Below are 6449 nucleotides of genomic sequence, written 5' to 3' on the forward strand. Positions count from 1 at the left end.
AGAAATTTATCGACAGTGAAATGAGTAAGCGCAGAAGGTGTGCACATGGACGCCACGAGCGTAGATATGTGAGTAAATATGCAGATTATGCGTTTTACGGTCTGAAATCTGAGGCATGTACAGCTCGGAAGCTCTTGCGCCTGCCAAAGGGTCTGCTCTGCAGTGATAAATACCCATTGCTCGTTGCGCAGCACAGAATGGGATAAATGTGCTCACTCAGACAGCACTGTGGACCGGCGCTTCTGGAGGTTGCAGTATGACTTTAACATCAAATGTGCATATTCTCTCAACGTTGCGCTGCAGACTTCTAATATGTGTTAACACATCACACGCGCTGCTCATTTTCTTTGCACGTGGTACTATCCAGACTTGCTTCGTCCTTTTCAATACGGATAAAATAAAACAATACGGTCAGCTATAGTTTCAGTTTCTCTGAACAGGTATTCAATGTCGAGCTTTTATTCCGGGTAAATAAATGGGGTGCAATAGTGCTTGGTGACACGTGGGGGTTGCATTCCTACGTGGATGCGTAGATAATGTCGCCAGGGCTTATCTTTTTTGGAAGGCGTATATCATGTAAATGTAGAGTCGGCACAAGAAGAAGGCGCTGTAATTGGCAGCGCTAGAGTAAGATAAATTTGCATGTACAGACAGGGTCTTTGATTCGCCCGTGCTCCATATCACATGACGTTTTTAGTGATAAGTCGCCTATAAAATAAGAGAGAACAGCACGAAACGCATTCGACGGCGCCGCAGATAATCCAAGTGAACGCCTTCCTCTTCCTGTGCGTGCGGAAAGCCTACGGTAAAAGCTTCAATATCTGTTTGTTAGACAAATGAAAGATAAATATATTATTGCTAGTTTATTTAAAGCTACAACAATAAGATTAACTTACATCACGACTACAACCCATGCATAGTTTTTCAAGTGAGGTGTAACTATGCCTCCAAGACATTATTTTACCGAAAGTAACTTTCTACGTCGGTTGCGGCCGATGGGTTTCACAAATGCAATTTCCCCTTGTTACAGCTCAGCCAACATGAAGGCAGTCTCTGTCCTGGTTTTCCTGGTCGCCATCACGTCAGCATGTAAGCAGACAAATGGGCGGAAGCATTTCTGCCTAGTGAACGCGATTTGGATGGGAAGCTTACTTCTGAACGTCTTGAAGGCACTATGATTGATTTAAATTCAAACCTTTTGCCACAAAGCAACCATTACAACCTGCCAGCTTACACTGCAAAATGTTTGTATTAAACGAATGATATGCTCTTTTGCTTTATTACATAACGCTCTTTCAGTTGTTAAGGATAGTCAGTTTATAGTGAATAATAATTTAGAGAGGAGTGCTGTTAACCGATGGAAAGCTTAGTGTCTATACCGAATCTGTAAGTTTTCTAAGCTGTGAAATGCAGCAATAAGAATCTTCAGGGCATTTTTAAACGAAATTATTTTTCTTAATTCATGGGTGGCTTATTTCTACCTAAAATTTCTGAAATACGTATTCTAGGCTGGTCGAAGTAAACTGAACGTCGTCCAAGGCGTTTTTTTTTCTCTGCTTGCAGTACACTTCAAGCAGTGTTGCCCAAAAGAGCAACTCTAAGAATGTGATGCGTTTTCGGAAACCATACTACTGCATTTATGCACATTCCAGATATTCAGTATTGAAATGTATGTTTTCCTGGCGATAACGGCAAAGCCTATGTCGGCAGTACCTTCTGTGTGTTTTTCGCTGTGTCTCTGATTTAAAACGTTCACTCAAGCAACAGTGTTCATTCAATCGTCATCTGTTGCATTGGCAGGCCGCCATAAGAGACCAACCGTGACTATTATAAACACGTGGGCTTCAAAGTTGTCAATAGAGCTGATGTCAGCGTTCTTAACCACCTCTTTTCATTTGACGCAGTTATATACGTATTTATGCACAGTCAATTAAGGCCTCTGTATCATTAGAGAGAATGATAACATGGGTTTGCAAAATCTAGAGAGACAAATAAAATCAACAGGAATGCAAATAGTAAAGTACTTGCATGAAACGAAAGGCCAATGCTTGGCTTTTAATAAAATATCTAGACAGACATCAATGCTGGAATTTTTTTATCCCTTCTGGCAATGAAGTGATACCTCCGATACCGGCAATTTGGAGGGCTGGGTACATGTTCCCGTTCTAGTGCAATTTCTAGCATTAAAGAACCAAAAAGCCGATCTTTGTGGCAAAATGGGGCATGATCTTTTCTCGTGTGATTGTCGTGCGCTAACACGTAATTAGGTGCGGAACGAAGTTTATATTGAAATAATAAAGTAATGCAAGTCATTTTATGGAACGGGCAAAAACGTTACAGATGTGTTCCTTTCTTCAAATATTCAATTTTGTTAGCCCATCAACGAAACATTCGCGGACGTGGATACTAGGATTAAAGAACCGCTAATATTAGTGCGGAACATTTACGATGTCTTCATTATATGCACAAAGAGCTGTATCTCATATTTTCGAGGCGTATTCTAATATGTCTCTCAAAAAAATTTGATTCGTGATTAATTTAAGATAGTGCCCTTGAATTGATATCGAAGAGAGCCAAACTTCCCAAGAACCGGACATTCGTAGCGAATTAAATCGATCAGCTATTTCGAAATGTTTTTTAGAACTTCTCAACAGTAACTTGTGATCCTAGTATTCATTTTAAAAACAGGTTGTATTCAAGCAATCATGGTCAATCCAACTCCATTGTCTGCATTTAATGTTATTAAATAGTAATCTGCGCTGGTTATTTCTGTTACTTTTTTCCATGTCTTCCGCCTGCCAAAATATCAAGATTCTGCAGCAGTGTAAGTGGCTTCTTTCAAATAAGTACATTTTATATAGTTGTTTTAGTTACCTGTTATCAATAAACCCTTCAACAAAAATTCAATTTCAGAGAGTTTGGACCTCGAGGTAATGAGCGTTCTCTCAATGAAGGTGAGAAAAAATCTTGCTATTATGCGGAACGCTGTTGAAGTCATAGCCATTAGAGAGTAATAACGGGGAAGTTTTTGTTATTGGTAAACCAAAAAAAAAAAAAATGTAACATTGCTACTTCAACTGCAGTTGCGTTAAGTTTACATGTCCAAAGCGAGAATTTCAGATTACAGGAGGGTTTCAAATACACGGAAAATACAAATTTACCGCTGATGAGCGCACTGTTGCTCAGTGTCAGCCCTTGGAAGAGGGATTACAGGATTATCAATGACACGCCCTTTGGTCAAATATTTAGGGGAATCCCCCAAGGTGGAGTAGATTTGTAATAAGGGAGTAATTACTCATTGCATCCACCCAAGCGCAGCCATACGGCTACAAAGGAAAGCTATACAGCTTTCTCAGAAACCTCGTAGTTAAAGAAAAATTCGTCCTGATCCGGGACGCGAACCCGGCACCACCGCCTTTCCGGGGCAGTCGCTCTACCGCTTTCCTTTGTAGCCGTATGGCTGCGCTTGGGTGAATACAATGAGTAATTACTCCCTTATTACACGCCCTTTACTACGCCCGCGCCCCTTTTGGACATTCTAAAATGGTATTTACCTTTTACCACTTCAGTCAAAATTTTTTTGTGTGGCGAAATAGAAACTTTCGTGTCATACATAGGGAGGGGCCCCGGAATTGAAATACAAAATAGTTCACGTAGTCAACAATAACTTTACTACAAAGGGAAAACCTCTCGTCAAAAATATCATTCCTGCAATATGAAAAGCAAAGTTAGTCCTCCTCCTACGTCTCCTTTCTGATTTTAATTTCGTACTTAACGTTTGATCAATGAAGTACAGCCCCATCGCTTACATATTAACACTGTATTACACGTTGCTAGCCGCAAGGTTTCACGCTAATACATAGATTAACGCGAAATAAGTTTTATAATAAATATATTTGCGCTCATTATTATTTTACATCATTTGATGTTTCGTGCGTTCGAAAGCTTTTTTTTTTATTCCGATTTATGGGCTGTTTTAGTTGTAGGCGCGTTAATGAAGCTGTCACTGGTTCCTGAAAAAGTTGATGCTGAAGCTCAGTCCCATTTGTGAAGCAAGAAGACTGCAATAAGCAAATGAGAAATTTATTATCAGTTAATACTTAACGGCGAAAGGGAAAATCCGCTACACCTAAATGAATATTTTTGCATTCCTTTTTTGGTTCAGAACCTTGTTCACTCTAATAAATGTTTTAGTGTACGTCGAACACGCCAACAATTAACTGTTTCAACCGCGAAATTTATCTGTTTCCGATATCCTTCTTTCTATGCTAATTTCATAATTATTTCTGTGAGTCTAAGGGCCCACCCTGAATTCTGAGCATCAATTATGCTACAACGTTTTGCTCTGTGCGCTGTAAAAAGCTTCATTTTGCACCATTTACATGCACACGCAATAAAAGCATTGAGTGAAAAAAAAAAAAATACGCAGAAAATGATGTCCTAAGAGATAATGTTTCTTTTTTTTTTGTTTTGGTGATATCAATGCAACTGCGGTATCCAGTTTGGTGCTTATAGTACCGGTTATTACGACTTGAGAAGGACAAGAAAGCAGAAAAACTTTGCTTCGCGCATATATGCACTAGAGCGACGAAATCGAGAAGTAAATGCAACAAGACAATGCCTGTCATTAATACAAACGAAGAAGGTATTTATGACGAATAAAAAGGGACAATAATAGTAATCATGATATTTTTAGAACGTTTACAGTATCATAACCAGCCACTTTAGGTATACCTGCTCGTGAACGAAAAACAGATTTTTTACGGCCGCCAATGAATCAGCAAAAAAAAGAAGACTGCTCTAACTTACATTTCCTCATTAAAAGACGCGAATGCAGGGTGCGGCATGACGTATCTCTTCAAATCACCTGTTTTGGTACAAAATTTCTACACAACTTATAGGCTTCTCAGGTACTCCTTCGCTCCAATTCTTGTAGGAGTATCGTTCTTGATTAAATATCTTAATTCATCGTTCGCAGTAAATTATTTTTGGAGCTCTTTATTTCATTCCTTTTGATGTTTTGCAAAATTATTTGTAAAATAATGCTGTAACATTCCGCATTTTATATGCGCAGAATGCGTCATTATTTCTTAAGAAGTTTTTCGACTTTTCCGCATAGATATCTGACGCATAGGGGCCCTAGGTTGTCTTGCTTATAAATGGCAGAAATAACACTTTTCTTGCCGTTATTTATGATGTGATGATATTGGGGAAGGCGCTATGACGCGTCCCAATGCAATGATTAAGAACTAGAGAATATTTGGTGCCATAAGGCACATTGGGATCGCTTTTTACCTGAATTATAATTACAATTTTGTTAGAATATTCTCAGAATAATTACAGACCAATATTTCATGTAGGCGAAAGGAATAAATGTTAGGAGCTTTAGCTCAAAGACAAATATTCTTTACTTATTTTGCAGCTCTTACGGTTCAGAACAACGCTGCGTTGCTCAAGGAAACGGGGCAGACAATGGAGACAATCGGAAAAGTTTTGCAAGGTCAACTGTCACAAATTTCTGTGGAAGAGCAAGCGAAACTGTTGCAAGTACTGACGGCTCTCAACACGCCTGAAGCTAGCGAAGAAAGCGACGAATATTTTATCACAGTCGCCGGAGTGCTTCAATTCATTGTTTCTTCCCTTATAACAAAAGGCGTTTCCTATGGCGTCGGTGCCGCATTAGGCTGATAGTTTCGTTTGAAGAGATTTAATTCAAGTCGGCACTTCGTTTCTCGCAAGAAATAAAATAAAATTTTGAACATGCAAGGTCGTTTTCTTGATTTCTCAATCTGATGAATTCATTGAGAGCTGTATAATATGACAGTGAAAAATTTACATCTTACTTGCTGTAATATAGATAATTAATAGAATGGAGGCTCTTCTTGACATACATTGTAATATCTTTAAAAGACACGCTGAAGCTCTATTTGAAAGTTATTAACAGACAGCATGCAACATAGCGTGATAAGAACTTCAGAATGCAGAATTTAGAGTCGATACTACAAACGACTTAGCTAAACACCAAAATGTTAGCAGGTAATTGTTCTCGGTGGTTTTTGAGCGAATTCTACATGTTCGTAATTTAAACGCTCCACTCTAGTAGTAGATGGCACTGTGGAGAAGCAGCAATGTCCTAATAATCCTTTGCTAAACACCACCCCTTTGCATTACAATTTTTTTATATACAGAACATCTTGGATGCTTTCAGTCGTAAAACTACTAGTGACTCTATTACCCTGTCACTGTTATACCTTAGATGCATCGCTGCCGAAGTGCTAGGCATAGTTGCTAGTAGTTCAGGTTCAGTTGGGCCGCTGGGTTGAATTCATCCCAACTCGCCCACTGCAAGTCGCTCTTTTCCTGTTCTTTCTGACAGTCGATTTACCGCTTTTTACTGCACTATCGGCAACGCCTGCCAATTAAGGCCAGCCTAAGCACATTTGCTGCAT

The 6449-nt window shown here is 39.2% G+C and overlaps 1 long non-coding RNA gene across 1 annotated transcript; it reads left to right on the top strand.

The window, feature by feature from the left end:
• Positions 1–667: 667 nt before the first annotated feature.
• LOC146200060 (uncharacterized) lies at positions 668–5766 on the top strand. The gene is made up of 4 exons (XR_014705152.1): positions 668–805; positions 1031–1244; positions 2812–2954; positions 5423–5766. It is a non-coding gene; the product is annotated as an uncharacterized LOC146200060 (long non-coding RNA).
• Positions 5767–6449: the final 683 nt, after the last annotated feature.

This window comes from Amblyomma maculatum, chromosome 2 (genome assembly GCF_055883805.1).
Source record: "Amblyomma maculatum isolate TAMU_Amacu chromosome 2, ASM5588380v1, whole genome shotgun sequence".
Classification (NCBI taxonomy): Eukaryota; Metazoa; Arthropoda; class Arachnida; order Ixodida; family Ixodidae; genus Amblyomma; species Amblyomma maculatum.